The following is a 17,200-nucleotide window of genomic DNA, read 5'->3' as shown; positions in this document are numbered from 1 at the left end:
TTTATTATTTCCTGTCTTCTACTGGTTGTGGGGTTTATTTGCTGTTCTTTTTCCAGCTCTTTAAGGTGTAAGGTTAGGTTGTGTATCTGAGATCTTTCTTCTTTAGGAAGGCCTGAATTGCTATATACTTTCCTCTTATGACCGCCTTTGGTGTGTCTCAGAGGTTTTGGGTTGTGGTGTTATCATTTTCATTGGCTTCCATGTACTTTTTAATTTACTGTTTAACTTCTTGGTTAGCCCATTCATTCTTTAGTAGGATATTCTTTAGTCTCCAAGTATTTGTTATCTTTCCAAATTTTTTCTTGTGGTTGATTTTGAGTTTCATAGCGTTGTGGTCTGAAAATATGCACGGTATGATCTTGATCTTTTTGTACTTGCTGAGGGCTGGTTTGTGTCCCAGTATGTGGTCTATTCTGGAGAATGTTCCATGTGCACTGGAGACGAATGTATATTCTGCTGCTTTAGGATGAAATGTTCTAAAAATATCTGTTAAGTCCATCTGGTCCAGTGTGTCATTAAAAGCCATTGTTTCCTTGTTGATTTTTTGATTAGATGACCTGTCCATTGTTGTAAGTGGGGTGTTGAAGTCCCCTATTATTATGGTATTATTATCAATGAGTTTATGTTTGTGATTAATTTATATATTTGGGTGCTCTCACATTTGGAGCATAAATGTTTACAATTGTTAGGTCTTCTTGGTGGATAGAGCCCTTAATTATGATATAATGCCCTTCTTCATCTATTGTTACAGTCTTTATCTTAAAGTCTAGATTGTCTGATATAAGTATGGCTACTCCAGCTTTTTTTGTTGACCATTAACATGATAGATGGTTCTCTATCCCCTCACTTTCAATCTGAAGGTGTCTTTAGGTCTAAAGTGGGTCTCTTGTAAACAGCATATAGATGGATCTTGTTTTCTTATCCATTCTGTTACCCTATGTCTTTTGATTGGAGTGTTGAGTCCGTTGACGTTTAGAGTGAGTACTGAGAGATATGAATTTATTGCCAGTATGTTACTTGTAGAGTTGGGAGTTTCTGGTGATGTTCTCCAGTCCTTTCTAGTCTGTGTGGCTTTTGGTGTTTGTTTGTTTGTTTCGTCTTTTCTCCCCTCAGAGAGTCACCCTTAAAATTTCTTGCAGGGCTGGTTTAGTGGTCATGAACTCTTTTAATTTTTGTTTGTCTGGGAAACTTTTTAAAAAAATTTTTTTAACGTTTTATTTATTTTTGAGACAGAGAGAGACAGAGCATGAACAGGGGTGGGGCAGAGAAAGAGGGAGACACAGAATCGGAAGCAGGCTCCAGGCTCTGAGCCATCAGCCCAGAGACTGACGTGGGGCTCGAACCCACGGACCGCGAGATCGTGACCTGAGCTGAAGTCGGACGCTCAACTGACTGAGCCACCCAGGCGCCCCTTGTCTGGGAAACTTTTAATCTCTCCTTTTATTTTGAATGACAGCCTTGCTGGATAAAGAATTCTTGGTTGCATATAGTTCTAGTAGTTTTCTACTTTCTTTAGGGTTTTCTGTATCTGGTGTCATGTCATCTACAAATAGTGAAAGTTTTACTTCTTCCTTACCAATTTGGATGCCTTTTATTCCTTTTCCTTGTCTGATTGCTGTGGCTAGGACTTCCAGTACTGTGTTGAATAAAAGTGGTGGGAGGGGACATTCTTATCTTATTCCTGATCTTAGGAGGAAAACTCTCAGTTTTACACATTGAGTATGATGTTAACCTTGGGTTTTCATATGTGGTCTTTATTATGTTGAGGTATGTTCCCTCTAGATCTACTTTGTAGAGGATTTTTATCATGAATGGATGTTGTACACTGTTGAATACTTTTTCTGCATCAGTTGAAATGATTATATGTTTTTTATCCTTTCTCTTGCTGATGTGATATATCATGTTGATTGATTTGTATATATTGAACTACTAGTCTTGTTTCCTGGGAATAAATCACATTGATTGCGGTAAATGATTTTTTTAAATATTGTTGGATTTGGTTCGCTAATACCTTGTTGAGGATTTTTGCATCTATGTTCACCAGAGATATTTGGCCTATCATTCTTTTTTTTTTTTTTTTTTTTTTTTTTTTTTTTGGTAGTGTATTTCTGTGGTTTTGTTGTCTGGGTAATGCTGGCCTCAGGGAATGAATCTGGAAGCTTTCCTTCTTTTATTTTTTGGAATTGTTTGGGAAGTATAGGTATTAACTCTTCTTCAAATGTTTGGTAGAGGGGTGCCTGGCTGACTCATTTGATAGAGTGTGCAACTCTTGATCTCAGAGCTGTAAGTTTGAGCCCCACATTGGATATAGAAATTACATAAAAATAAAAATATTTTTTAAAATGTTTGGTAGGATTCACCTGTGAAGCCATCTGTTCTTGGACTTTTATTTTTTGGTAGTTTCTTTCTTTTAATGAATATAATTTATTGTCAAATTGGCTTACATACAACACCCAGTGTTTATCCCAACAAGTGCCCTCCTCAATGCCCATCACCCATTCCCCCTCTCCCTCACCCCCCATCCACCCTCAGTTTGTTCTCTGTATTTAAGAGTCTCTTGTGGTTTGCCTCCCTCCCTTTCTGTTTGTAAATATGTTTTCCTCTTGTCTCCCCCCATGGACTTCTGTTAAGTTTCTCAAGATGCACATATGAGTGAAAACACATGATATCTGTCCTTCTCTGACTGACTTATTTCACTCAGCATAATACCTTCCAGTTCCATCCACATTGCTGCAAATGGCATGATTTCATTCTTTCTCATTGCCAAGTAGTATTCCATTGTATATATAAACCACATTTTCTGTATTCATTCATCAGTTGATGGACATTTAGGCTCTTCCCATAATTTGGTTATTATAGAAATGCTATAAACATTGGGGTACATGTACCCCTATGCATCAGCACTCCTGTATCCATTGGGTAAATCCCTGCTAGTGCTATTGTTGGGTCATAGAGTAGTTCTATTTTTAATTTTTTGAGGAACCTCCACACTGTTTTCCAGAGCAGCTGCACCAGTTTGCATTCCCACCAACAGTGCAAGAGGGTTCCCTTTTCTCCACATCCTTGCCAGCATCTGTAGTTTCCTGATTTGTTCATTTTAGCCACTCTCACTGGTGTGAGGTGGTATCTCAGTGTGGCTTTGATTGGTATTTCCCTGATGATGAGTGACATTGAACATCTTTTCATGTGCCTGTTGGCCATCTGAATGTATTCTTTGTAAAAGTGTCTATTCGTGTCTTCTGCCCATTTCTTCACTGGATTATTTGTTTTTTGGGTGTTGAGTTTGGTAAGTTCTTTATAGATTTTGGATACTGGGGCTTTATCCGATATGTCATTTGCAAATATCTTTTCCCATTCTGTTGGTTGCCTTTTAGTTTTGTTGATTGTTTCCTTTGCAGTGCAGAAGCTTTTTATTTTGATGAGGTCCCAATAGTTCATTTTTGCTTTTAATTCCCTTGCCTTTGGAGATGTGTTGAGTAAGAAATTACTGTGGCTGAAGTCAAAGAGGTTGTTGCCTGCTTTCTCCTCTAGGGTTTTGATCGTTTCCTGTCTCACATTTTGGTCTTTCATCCATTTGAGTTTATTTTTGTGTATGGTGTAAGGAAGTGGTCTAGTTTCGTTCTTCTGCATGTTGCTGTCCAGTTCTCCCAGCACCATTTGGTAAAGAGACTGTCTTTTTTCCTTTGGATGCTCTTTCCTGCTTTGTCAAAGATTAGTTGGCCATACATTTGTGTATGTAGAGTAGAGAACCCATCTAATTCTGGGTTCTCTACTCTATTCCATTGGTCCGTGTGTCTGTGTTTGTGCCAATACTATACTGTCCTAATGATTACAACTTTGTAGTAGAGGCTAAAGTCTGGGATTGTGGTGCCTCCCACTTTGGTTTTCTTCTTCAATATTACTTTGGCTATTTGGGGTCTTTTGTGGTTCCATACAAATTTTAGGATTGTTTGTTCTAGCTTTGAGAAGAATGCCAGTGCAATTTTGATTGGGATTGCATTGAATGTGTTGATTGCTTTGGGTAGTATTGACATTTTAACAATACTTATTCTTCTTACCCATGAGCATGGAATGTTTTTCCATTTTTTTGTGTCTTCTTCAATTTCCTTCATAAGCTTTCTATAGTTTTCAGTGTATAGATTTTCACCTCTTTGGTTAAATTTATTCCTAGGTATTTTATGGTTCTTGGTGCAATTGTAAATGGAATCAGTTTCTTTATTTCCCTTTCTGTTGCTTCATTTTTGGTGTATAAAAAGGCAACCGATTTCTCTACATTAATTTTGTACCCTGCAACTTTGCTGAATTCATGCATCAGTTCTAGGAGTCTTTTGGTGGAGTCTTACGGGTTTTCCATGTAGAGTATCCTGTCATATACAAAAAGTGAAAGTTTGACTTATTTGCCAATTTTGATGCCTTTTATTTCATTTTGTTGTCTGATTGCTGATTCTAGGGCTTCCAACACTATGTTCAACAACAGTGGTGAGAGTGGACATCCCTGTCATGTTCTTGATCTCTGGGAGAAAGCTCTCAATTTTTCCCCATTGAGGATAATATTAGCTGTGGGCTTTTCATATATGACTTTTATGATGTTTAAGTAGGTTCCTTCTATCCTGACTTTCTTGAGGGTTTTTATAAAGAAAGGATGCTGTATTTTGTCAAATGCTTTTTCTGCATCTATTTAAAAGATCATATGGTTCTTATCCTTTCTTTTATTAATGTGATATATCACATTGATTGATATGTGAGTATTGAACCAGCCCTGCAGCCCAGGAATGAATCCCACTTGATCATGGTGAATAATTCTTTTTATATGCTGTTGAATTCAATTTGCTAGTATCTTGTTGAGAATTTTTGCATCCATGCTCATCAGGGATATTGGCCTGTATTTCTCCTTTTTTGTGGGGTCTCTGTCTGGTTTAGGAATCAAGGTAATGCTGGCTTCATAGAATGAGTCTGGAAGTTTTCCTTTCCTTTCTATTTTTTGGAACAGCTTGAGAAGGATAGGTATTATCTCTGATTTAAGTGTCTGGTAGAATTCCCCAGGGAATCCATCTCGTCCAGGACTCTTACTTGTTGGGAGATTTTTGATAACTGATTCAATTTCTTCAGTAGTTATGGGTCTGTTCAAATTTTCTATTTCTCTCATTTGAGTTTTGGTAGTGTGTGGGTGTCTAGGAATTTGTCCATTTCTTCCAGGTTGTCCAGTTTGTTGGCATATAATTTTTCATAGTATTCTCTGATAATTGCTTGTATTTCTGAGGGATTGGTTGTGATAAATCCATTTTCATTCATGATGTTATCTGTTTGGGTCAAATCTCTTTTCCATATATTTTTAAATTTCTTCTTTAATTGCCTGGTTGACCCATTCGTTCTTTAGTAGGATGCTCTTAAAAAAAATTTTTTTTTACATTTATTTATTTTTGAGAAACAAAGTGAGACAAAGAATGAGTGGGGGAGGGGCAGAGAGAGAAGGAGACACAGAATCCGAAGCAGGCTCCAGGCTCCAAGCAAGTGGTCCAGCACAGAGCCTGATGTGGGGCTCGAACCCACGAACTGTGAGATCATGACCTGAGCCAAAGTCAGACGCTCAACCAACTGAGCCACCCAGGCGCCCCAGTAGGATGTTCTTTAACCTCCATGCATTTGGAGGTTTTCCAAACTTTTCCTGTGGTTGATTTCAAGTTTCATAGCATTGTGATCTGAAAGCGTGCATTGGTATGATTTCAATTCTTTTGTATTTATTGAGGGCTGTTTTGTGACCCAGTATGTGATCTATCTTGGAGAATGTTCCATGTGCACTCAAGAACAATGTATATTCTATTGTTTTAGGATGAAAAGTTCCAAATACTTATGTCAAGTTCATCTGGTCCAGTGTATCATTCAGGGCCATTGTTTCTTTATTGATTTTCTGTCTAGATGATCTGTCCGTTGTTGTAAGTGGAGTATTAAATTCCCCTGCAATTACCACATTCTTACCAATAAGATTGCTTATGTTTGTGATTTGTTTTATATATTTGGGTGTTCCAAATTTGGTGCATAAACATTTACAATTGTTAGCTCTTCTTGATGGGTAGACTCTATAATTATTATATAATGCCCTTCTTCATCTCGTTACAGTCTTTAGTTTAAAATCTAGTTTGTCTGATATAAGTATGGCTACTCCAGCTTTCTTTTGGCTTCCAGTAGCATGATAAATGGTTCTTCACCCCCTAACTTTCAATATGAAGGTGTCCTCCAGTCTAAAATGGGTTTCTTGTAGACAGAAAATAGATCGGTCTTATTTTTTTTAATCCATTCAGATACCCTATGTCCTTTGTTTGGAGCATTTAGTTTGTTTACCTTCAGTGTTATTATTGAAAGATATGGGTTTAGAGTCATTGTGTTATCTGTAGGTTTCATGCTTGTAGTGATGTCTCTGGTCCTTTGTGGTCTTTACAACACTCACAGAGTCCCCCTTAGGATCTCTTATAGGGCTGTTTTAGTGGTGATGAATTCCTTCAGTTTTTGTTTGTTTGGGAAAACCTTTGTCTCTCCTTCTATTCTGAATGACAGGCTTTCTGGATAAAGGATTCTTGGCTGCTTATTTTTCCTATTCATCACACTGAAAATTTCCTGGCACTCATTTCTGGTCTGCCAAGTTTCAGTAGATAGGTCTGCTACTACTGTTATGTATCTACCCTTATAGGTTAAGTCCCGTTTATCCCTAGCTGCTTTCAGAATTCTCTCTTTATCTTTGTATTTTGCCAGTTTCACTATGATATGTCATGCAGAAGATCAATTCAAGTTATGTCTGAAAGGAGTTCTCTGTGCCTCCTGGATTTCAGTGTCTGTTTCCTTCCCCAGATTGGAGAAATTCTCAGCTATGATTTGTTCAACCACACCTTTGGCCCCTTTCTCTTCTTCTGGAACTCCTAGGATATGAATATTGTCCCATTTCATTGAATCACTTAGTTCTCTAATTCTCCCCTCGTGATCCAGAATTTTCTTATCTCTCTTTTTCTCAGCTTCATCTTTTCCATAATTTTATCTTCTATTTCACCTATTCTCCCCTCCACCTCTTCAATTCTTGCTGTCACTGCCTCTAGTTTATTTTGCACCTCATTTACAACATTTCTTAATTAATCATGGCTATTTTTCAGTTCCTTGATCTCTTCAGCAGTAGATTCTCTGCTGTCTTCAATGCTTTTTTCAAGTCCAGCAATTAACCTTATGACTATTATTCTAAATTTGTGTTCAATTATATTGTTTATATCTGTTTTGAGCAATTATTTAGCTGTCATTTCTTCCTGGAATTTTTTTTGAGGCGAATTCTTCCATTTCATCATTTTGGCTATTTTCTGTCCCTTAGTGTTTTAAAAGCTTGTTCTGTGCCCTGCACCTGTGAGCACTACTATATTAAAGAGGGTTCATATACTGTCCAGGGGCTGGCCCTTCAGGAGGTGTTTTTTGGAGAGTGTTACTTGCACTCTGTTGTTGTGACTTTGATTACTTTATCTCCCTACTCATAGTGATATTTTGAACCCTCCACTAGATGTGCTTTGATTTGTTTGTTGAAGTAGGCCTGGAAAGGAAAACAAACAAATAAACAAAAAACCCCAAATCAAAAAACCAGAAACACCAGCTGCAAGTAAACAACAGGGTGGAGGTGGTACTGATGGAAGAGGCCTTGTCCCATACAAAGAGAGAAATGGCAGGGACACAGAAAAAGAAAAAAGTAAAAACTGACCAGAGAAATTATTCAGCTTAATCCAGAGAGAGAGAAAGGAGAATAAAGAAGGAGGTGTGGAAGAGGTGTGAAGAGAATGGATTAAATAGGTCTGCTTAAATGAACCAACAACCAGAGTAACCGGACTAGAGGAGGGAAGAGATAAGGAGAAAAGGAAGGAAGGCTATATCTGTATAATAAGAATTGTCTGAGAATTAAGCCAGGCAATGCAGCAGTGCTGGTCTGGAAAAGGGGCCGTGAGGTTCCTCAGCATCAATCCCACTCCAGTAGATAAGCAGTTACCAGCTGCAGAGGAGCGTGGTTTGGTGTAGGCCGATCCCGCCTCCACTGTGGGCCCTGCTGTCTGATTCCTGAGGCCCCACCTTGGTGATGGTGGGGAGAAAAATGATGACATCCCAGTGTCTCCTCTATGGACCAAGTGTCCCAAACCACTCTTTTTGAGCTGTCCTCACTATGCCACAGGCACAAACAAGGCAGTTTATCCCACTCTGCCGACTTCCATGCCCTGGCATTTGGTTGGGATTCAAACTCCTGCTCCACACCACCTAATATATGATTTCTGACTGGCAGGTGCAGGCAGGCTTTGTCCTGTCCCACAGCACTCCATGGAGGGGATCACTTTCTTCTACTGCAGACTGCACCTCTGAACTAGCCACCAAGCCTGGGGCTGGCTCCCCTTCTCCCCAGGCTCGTGGGCCAGGCAGCTGGCCCCAGTCTGGAGAAAGCCCCTCAGTCAGAGATTGGATCTTTCTCTGTCCTGGTCTGACATTTTTCTCTTGTCCAGATACAGTCCTATGCTTCCCCAGCCTCTTTTTCTTTTCCTTTTGTCTCTCTGCAGAAGGGGATTCCTCCCCTCTGTTCGTTTTATCTCTCCTAGTTCTCAGTCATGCGCCTATGGCCCGTCAGGTTGTCCCGGTGGGTCCCTGGAAGCAACTGTCTCTTTGCTTCCCAGACTCTCAGAGTTCAAAGTCCTTTAGCTTCAACACTGCTTTGTTTGAGAGATGAGGGAACATTGGATCCCCCTACTTCTCCACCATGTTGGCCCCTCCTCTGGTAGTTTCTTGATTACCAATCCAATTTTGTACTAGTAATTTGTTCAGATTTTCTATTTCTTCCTGATTGAGTTTTGGAAGATTGTATGTTTCTAGGAATTTATCCATTTCTTCTAGATTGTACAATTTGTTGGCATATAATTCTTCACAATATTCTCTTATAATTCTTTGTATTTCTGTGGTGTCAATTATTATTTCTCCTCTTTCATTCTGATTTCGTTTGAGTCTGCCCCCCACCTCCAATGAGTCTAGTTAAAGGTTTATCAATTGTGTTGATCTTTTTAAAGAACCAGCTCCTAGTTTCATTGATCTGTTCTATTGTTTTTTTAGTTTTTATTTTGTTTATTTCTGTCCTAATCTGTATTATTCCTTCCTTTTACTATTTTTGGGTTTTGCGTATTCTTTTTCTGCATCCTTTAGGTGTAAGGTTAAGTTGTTTGAGATTTTTCTTGCTTCTTGAGGTATAGGCCTGTATTGCTATAAACTTCCCTCTTAGAACAGCTTTTGCTGCATCCCAAAGATTTTGGATCATTGTTTTAATTTTCATTTGTCTCCATGTATTTTTTTTATTTCCTCTTTAATATTTTGGTTAACTCATTCATTGTTTAGTAGCATTTTATTTATTTTTTATTTTTTTAATGTTTATTTTTGAGAGAGAGAGAGAGAGAGAGCATAAGTGGTGAGGGGCAGGGAGAGAGAGAGACACAGAATCTGAAGCAGGCTCCAGGCTCTAAGCTGTCAGCACAGAGCCCAATGCGAGGCTCAAACTCATGAACCGTGCAATCATGACCTGAGCCGAAGTTGGACGCTTAACCAACAGGAGAGCGAGAGAGCGGGGGAGGGTACAGGCACCCCTAGTAGCATTTTGTTTAACCTCCAATTTATTTTTGCTCTTTCCAGATTTTTTTCTTGTGGTTGACTTCTAGTTTCATAGTGTGTGGTCAGAAAAGATGCATGGTACAACCTCAGTCTTTTTGAATTTGTTGAGACTTGTTTTATGGCCTAACATGCAATCTGTTTGGGAGGATATTCCATACACATGTGAAAATAATGTGTAATCAGAATGTTTTGAACGTCTGTTAAATCCTTCTGGTCCAATGTGTCATTCAGAGACAATGTTTCCTTGTTGATTTTCTGTTTAGATGATCTATCCACTGATGTATGTGGGGTGTTAAAGTCTCCCTACTATTATTATATTACTATAGATTACTTCCTTTATGTTTGTCTTTAACTGCTTTATGTATTTGTGTGCTTTCATATTGGGTGCATAAATATTTACAATTGTTATATCTTCTCATTGGATTGTTCCCTTTATGATTATGGAGTGTGTTCCTTTATCCCTTATTACAGTCTTTGTTTTAAAGTCTACTTTGTCCAACATAAGTATTGCTATCCAGGTTTTCTTTTCACTTCCATTTGCATGATAAATGCTTTTCTATCCTTTCATTTAAAAAAAATGTTTATTTTTGGGAGAGAGAGAAAGTGTACATGCACCCACATGAGCAGGGAAGACAGGATTCTAAATGGGCTCTGCACTGACAGCAGGGAGCTCCATGTGGGGCTCGACTTTGTGAACCAAGACATGACATCATGACTTGAGCCGAAGTTGGGTGCTTGACCGACTGAGCCGACCAGGTGCTCCCCACTACTTCACTTTTAATCAGTATGTGTCTTTCAGTCTGAAATGAGTCTCAGGTAGGCAGCCAGCATATAGGTGTGTCTTGCTTTTTATCCACTCTGTCATCCTATGTCTTTTGACTGGAGTGTTTAGTCCATTTACATTTGAAGTAATTATTGATAAGAATGTATTTATTGCCATTTTATTTATTCTTTTAAGTTTATTTATTTTGAGAGCGAGAGAGTGGGGGAGGAGCAGACACAGAGAGACAGAGAGACAGAGAGCGAGAATCCCAAGCAGTCTGCAGGCTATCAGCACAGAGCCTGATGCGGGGCTGGAGCTCATGAACTGTGAGATCATAACCTGAGCTGAAGTCGGATGCTTACCCAATGGGCCACCCAGGCACCCTGCCATTTTGTTTCTTGTTTAATGGTTGTTTTTGTAGTTCTTCTCTGTTCCCGTCTTCTCTTGCCCTTCTCTCACAGTTAGTAATATTCTCGGATTCCTTTATCTTAATTGTTTGCATATCTATCACTGGTTTTTGCTACAGAAAGCAATTTTTATAACAAAAACAAAACTACAAAAGTCACAATCCACTTGGCCAACTGAAAGTTACTCTATCCCAAACATTTTGGTAAATACTAAATTAGTCACATCTTAGACACCACACCAAAAACAGTGCTCTGGCATTATTAAAAATAAAACAAGTGCCCTGAGTCAGAGGCATCAGAAAGTAGCAGCTTCACCAGGACAGGAGTTTAAAGGAGGATGTTGTCTAGAGTAAGGTTTGGTAGATTTATTTACTTATTTATTACTCATTCATTCATTCATTCATTCATTTATTTTAGGGAGAGCGCAAGCAGGGGAGGGGCAGAGAGAAAGGGACAGAGGATCCGAAGCGGGCTCTGTGCTGACAGGCTGACTGCAGCGAGCTGATGTAGGGGCTCAAACTCACGAACCGTGAGATCATGACCTGCGTTGAAGTCAGAAGCTCAACCGACTGAGCCACCCAGGCACCCCTGGTTTGGTAGATTTATAAACAAGGTTAGGTAGGAAAGGCTTCTCCACACACATCATTAACCTGTAAGCATGTTAATATTAACTCGTGAAACAAAGGAAGAAAACTTTATAAACAAGCTATTGTGCTCCTTTTATTTAACAGATAACTGCTGGAAGAAGAAAAATACTTTGGGTGGAAGTGGAAAGTTCTGATGCCTTGAAATTGTTTTAGTACTTTTTCTAATACTTCAGGCATTGACTAGAGGAACTGAAAATACAAAATACCTTAAACTGTTCAGTCTGCGTCCCACATCTTCCCCTGTTCTCAGAGCTGAAGCATACAAACAACGCAAACTAATGATCATACATTCATGCACAAGCCGCCTGCCCCACCCTGTACAAACCAACTGAGCTATTTTCTGAATCAAATTTGCACAACTCTGAAGAAAAAACTTCAAAGAACAGGATGTTTTTCATGGCAGGCTTTTTAGGAGCTAATGTTGACTTTGCCCTGTTTTAGGCTTTTTCAGTGTTTATTTTGCTTTCTCTGGTAGCTAACAGTTTGGCCATGAGCTCATCATCTGGTATAGGAAGGTCAGACTTTTACATCTTCAGTCTCCCCTTCCTTTGGTTAAATGCCTGAAGCTGGTAATCTATTGTTGCTGCAGAGGGGAGAAACATTTCTGGCTCATTAAAGTAAATCCTCGTGGTGGGGCGCCTGGGTGGCTCAGTCATTTGAACGCCTGACTCTTGATATCAGCTCAAGTCATGATCTCATGGTTCGTGGGTTTGAGGCCCACATCAGGCTCTGCTGACAGCAGAGACTCTATTTGGGATTCTGTCTCTGCCCCTCCCTGGCTCTTGTGCTCTCTCTCTTTCAAAAATAAATGAATAAACTTAAAAAAATATATATCCTCATGGTTTGAGGATCAGCTGATTTTCTTGCTATAATACGTGAAAAAGGGAACTGAATTCCCCTGAAGAAGTCTAGATCAAGATGGGTGGCTTTATCAATATCGTGTCAGTAAAGACATAACTCAATTTTAATTGCAAAATTTAAAAAGTTGTGTAGTTGTAAATCAGGTTGTCATTAAGTTAAATCCACTACATTTCACTTTGATAGCCCTTGTAAATGTAAGCTGGGGCACCTGGGTGGTTCGGTTGGTTAAGTGTCCAACTTTGGCTCAGGTCATGATCTCACAGTTCGTGGGTTCAAGCCCCATGTTGGGCTCTGTGCTGACAGTGTGGAGCCTGGAGCCTGCTTCGGATTCTGTGTCTCCTTCTCTCTCTGCTTTTCCCCTGCTGGCATTCTGTCTGTCTGTCTCTCTCTCTCAAAAATAAACAAACATTAAACAATTTTTTAAAAAGTAACCTAACTCACTGTGCTAGGATCTTGAAACATGAGCCATTCAGCAAGCAGGACTCTCTTCCTGCCCCTTTCTGATCCTCTGATTTGAGCTTCTGAAATGAGCCCATAATGTAGACACAAGAAGCTAATTTTCTTGTCTAAAAGCAGGAAGGAAATGACTAAATATTTCTCAAAGGAAAAAAAAGACCATTTCAACCTGACACCTTTCTTCTGACCCATTTAATAGCTGGTTCTCTGTGATCTTGGGGTAGATCTCATTACGGAACATGATTAAACACTGGGCTTTAAACATGACTAGTTTCATTGTCCATCCTCGTGCTTCACTGTCAGTTTAAGAATGCAAGTCCTATGTGGGCAGGTTTTTAAAGTCGGTGAGAAAATTTTATATTATTCTGGCTAAAGTTAATCATATTATTTTCTAAAGTGAGCCTCCATGTGTATTGCTATTTAAAAATCCCAGTCAACTCGAAAGTGAAGTTTTAAAGATGCCAATGATTTGGGGACACATGGGTGGCTCAGCTGGTTAAGCGTTGGACTCTTGAATTCAGCTCAAGTCATGATCTCCTGGTTTATGAGATCGAGGCCTGCGTTGTGCTCTGCACTACAGGATTCGCTCTCTCCTTCTCTCTCTTCCCCTCCCCTGTTCTCTTTCTCTCTCAAAAATAAATAAGCAAACTAAAAAAAAAAATGTTAAAGATGCTTGCAGTTAAAAAATCTGCCCTTTGAAAAGCAATATGCTGAGTGTCCCTGTGTGATAGTTACTGCCACACTGTATCCTAGTTATTGGCCAGCCTAAGGAAGTGTGAGCTGAATACTGCTACTCTTGCCACAAAGCCTCCAGATGAAACAGAATCAGGGTGGTTGGGAAGTAGACAAGGACTGTTTGCATATAAATGTGTCTATACAGCAAGTGAACATCTGATCTACTGTGTCAGTTTGGTGGAGAGAAAAGGTCAACTGATGTCAGATTTTAGTAAAAATCAACAGGTTGATTGTCCAAACGTTTCCGGATTCCAGTTGGTTATTTGGGATCAAATCGACATGCTAGAATAATCATGATGAACCCACTGGGATCTTGACTGCGTTTAAGGAAACATACAAATGTTTGGTACCGGTATAAGGATTTTCTCATTTACTCCTTTGCTCAAGAAGGGCGGCATTTTATCTTGTTCATGATTTCCCCTAAGTGGATGATGGTAAGATTGAACAAACTAGCATAGGTCAATGATACACAATGTAACATTCTGACGTGGTCTAATTTCCGGTAGACACTGTATCTAAATAAGAGAGCGAAGTCTTCTGCACCCCCATGATGCTATCCTTTTTGGTTTAGAAATAACGCTTAAAAGGTAGAGTCCAACTTTTTTGTCCTATACGGATGCTGCCAAAAGAAAAAAGGTTTCTCAGATTTCAGCTGACACCGTTGTAAATTGGCGGCTGGCAGGCGTTCAGTGTAAAACCTCATCTTAGCAAGAGAAGCTCGATTAGAGTCCAAAGTAGCGACGTTTTTTTTCTACTGTCTGTCGCGTGTATGCTCCCGGGAAGGGCCTGACTCCCTCTCAAATCGTGTGACCCAGACGCACTCACAAGGTGTTGCATAAGCGCATTTTGTGACAGGCAATAAAGTCTCGAGAGTTCTTAAGGCCTTGCTCCTTGTCCTTCTGAGGACCTCTACCATTTGATGAAGAAAAGCTCTTGCCATTTGAAAGCATCTTGAGAGGAACAGAAAGGGTAAGGATGCTAAATTCTTACTGATTCTCACAGAGAATCACCAGTTGGCTCGATATTATGAAGTCCTCCACCTCCCCCCCCATTTGGAAACCCCAGTCGTCCACAGCCTCTGTTCTTGTTGCATAAATGTGTCTGTGTGTTCAAGCAATAAAATCATTGTGTAACTAGAAAAACAAAGTAGCTGAGAAAGGGTGATACAGAAAAGCCTACTATGTGAGGCCATAAAAATATATACTGTGGCACTGTCCCCCCATCCTGTCTCCTGAAGAGAGAGCTGCCTGTAACCATCACAGTTGTGGGGAGAAATAATTCCAGTTTTGTTTTTTTGTGTGTGTTTTTTTTTTTTTACAAAGTTTTAAAAGTGGTAGTAAATATCCATCTTAACGCCTTTGGCATTTGTGTCCAAACAGACTTTGATAGAGAAAGTGGGACTGTAACCCTTTTCACTTTCTTTCTCCCAGTGCAGATTCATCTTTAGTTTCCTCTGTGACAAATGGTGTTTCTGCTTCAGCTGCAGAAGGATTCCTTCATTCTTCCCCTCACAGGGAGAGCTTTATAAGTCCCTGCGGTGGGAGGGGGTTCCTCATCATCAAACTCATGGTTAAGGTCCGTGCCCAGAACCTACCCCTGCCTTTCCTGATTCGGCTCCTCTGTGTAACTGCTGCCTGTGTCCCCCTGGGCTCGCGCACCATTGTTTGGGGCTTGGGGGTTTGGTACATTTTACTCTGGTGTCAGGCCTGTTTGCCTGGAGCTGGGAGCCCGCCTTCAGCCTCAGCCAGCCGGGCTTAGTCACAGTTTTTCTATATTTTTGGCCGACGTCTGTTAATTTGTGACCCAAACTGGCCAGGTCTTCTGTCTGAGGCTTCTTTAGAGTCATTCTCCATCCTTGTTATGCCTCCTCTTTGATACATCTCCATCCGGATTTCTTTATTGAATTCATTGACTTTCTTTTATTGTTTCTTCCTTCTTTGTTGAGGTGGAAGATTACTGAAATCGTCTGGTGTTGCACCCCCTGAACTTTCGGCTTTTGAAGCCGCGACTTTGGGGTTTGAATATCATGAATTCACCGAAGCAACGAGCTCCTTTTTCCCTTCGGGAGGCTTATTTATTCTTGGGAACTGCCATAACTTCTTTTGGATTTGCTAACGGATTTGACCTCTGGTTTGCCTTCTCTGGAATGGGAAAGATTGTTATCAGACACAGTACACTTCTTTGGCTGAGCGTTGTCCTCAGATGTCTCCTGGAGGCTCAAACCCTGACCTGACAGTTTTTTTTTTTTCAACGTTTATTTATTTTTGGGACAGAGAGAGACAGAGCATGAACGGGGGAGGGGCAGAGAGAGAGGGAGACACAGAATCGGAAACAGGCTCCAGGCTCTGAGCCATCAGCCCAGAGCCCGACGCGGGGCTCGAACTCACGGACCGCGAGATCGTGACCTGGCTGAAGTCGGACGCTTAACCGACTGCGCCACCCAGGCGCCCCATGACCTGACAGTTTCTATTAGCAGCTGTGACATTTTCCCGATCACTGATTCAACTGCCTTTATGATTCTCTCTGAGAACTTTCCATTGACTGCTTATTGCTCGTTAATCAATCTCTGCACGTCTTCAGTGATTCTCCAGTTCTCACCATCCTTCTTGCATCCATCTCTTGTATTTTCTGCAAGATGTTGAAAATACGAGGATGGTAATATTCACGCAGCTCATGGTAGGATTTCTCAGAATTGATGAGTATTCTTCTTTGTCCTCTGCCGTTGGCGACGCTTTTGAGCTTGTTGGTGTGCCTTTTCTCCATCTACTTTGAAAAACATTCCTGTCGGCGTCGTTTTCTCAAAACATTGCTGTGCTCTGCCAGTCCTTTTACGGTCTTGCTCAAATCATCTTTTACTTGACTTAGGTTTCTTCCAGCAAGTATGTGTCTTCTGTGCATCGTGGAAGTGCAGTTTCCACGCCCGTGCAGGTCTTGAACATAGCCTGCTACCTCTACAGTCATCTGTGAGATCAAGTTCTGGCAGTTGGGTTAGTGCTGCCCGGCGTGACCACTCAGTATGCTCACAGGGTGTAAACATGATGTATGCCTGCATTCTTCTTCCTCCTTTGACTTCTTTTTGGGTTGGTATTTGTTCAAAAGATCCTGAGTTGCTCTGTATAGCTGAGTTTAATCTCTGTCCCTTCCCTGACAAATGTGATGTATTTCTCAAGAATACCAGTTTCCCACTGTGTGTGGTTTTCTGAGTCAAGCTGATCCCTCGGTCCCCCTCTCCAGGTGCAGGGGGTGAGAAGGGGTACTCCCGGGGGGACAGCTACAGTGGGTCCCTCCCTGGCCACACCCATCCCACCCCCTCGTCATTCATCATGTAGCTGCTCCCTTCCGGGTATCCTCAGCCCCCTGCCCCCTCACTCCTTACCTGCACACCAGCCCTGCACCTTGTGTGCTTTAATTTGTAAATGACCAGGAAGCAGACTTGGACAAATGGAAAATGTAACCTTGTTCTTGAATAGAAGGACTCAACTGTATAAACATGTCAGTTTTTTTTTTTATTTACTTGTTTTGAGAGTAAGAAAGCACGCGTGGGTGGGGGAGGCGCAGAGAAAGAGGGGGGGAGAGAGAGAGAGAGAGAGAGAGAGAGAGAATCCAAAGCAGTTCTCGGAACTTTTCAGTGCAGAGCCCAGGGCAGGGCTCAATCTAATGAACTGTGAGATCAT

At 40.7% G+C, this 17,200-nt stretch overlaps 1 non-coding gene across 1 annotated transcript; it reads right to left on the bottom strand.

Moving 5' to 3' along the window:
- Nucleotides 1-5,525: 5,525 nt before the first annotated feature.
- On the bottom strand, nucleotides 5,526-5,610 carry TRNAQ-UUG. The gene has a single exon. It is a non-coding gene; the product is annotated as a tRNA-Gln (tRNA).
- Between the last annotated feature and the right edge of the window lie 11,590 nt (nucleotides 5,611-17,200).

Source organism: Prionailurus bengalensis, chromosome A3, assembly GCF_016509475.1.
Source record: "Prionailurus bengalensis isolate Pbe53 chromosome A3, Fcat_Pben_1.1_paternal_pri, whole genome shotgun sequence".
NCBI classification, from domain to species: Eukaryota; Metazoa; Chordata; class Mammalia; order Carnivora; family Felidae; genus Prionailurus; species Prionailurus bengalensis.
This window is presented reverse-complemented; position numbering and strand designations above follow the sequence as displayed.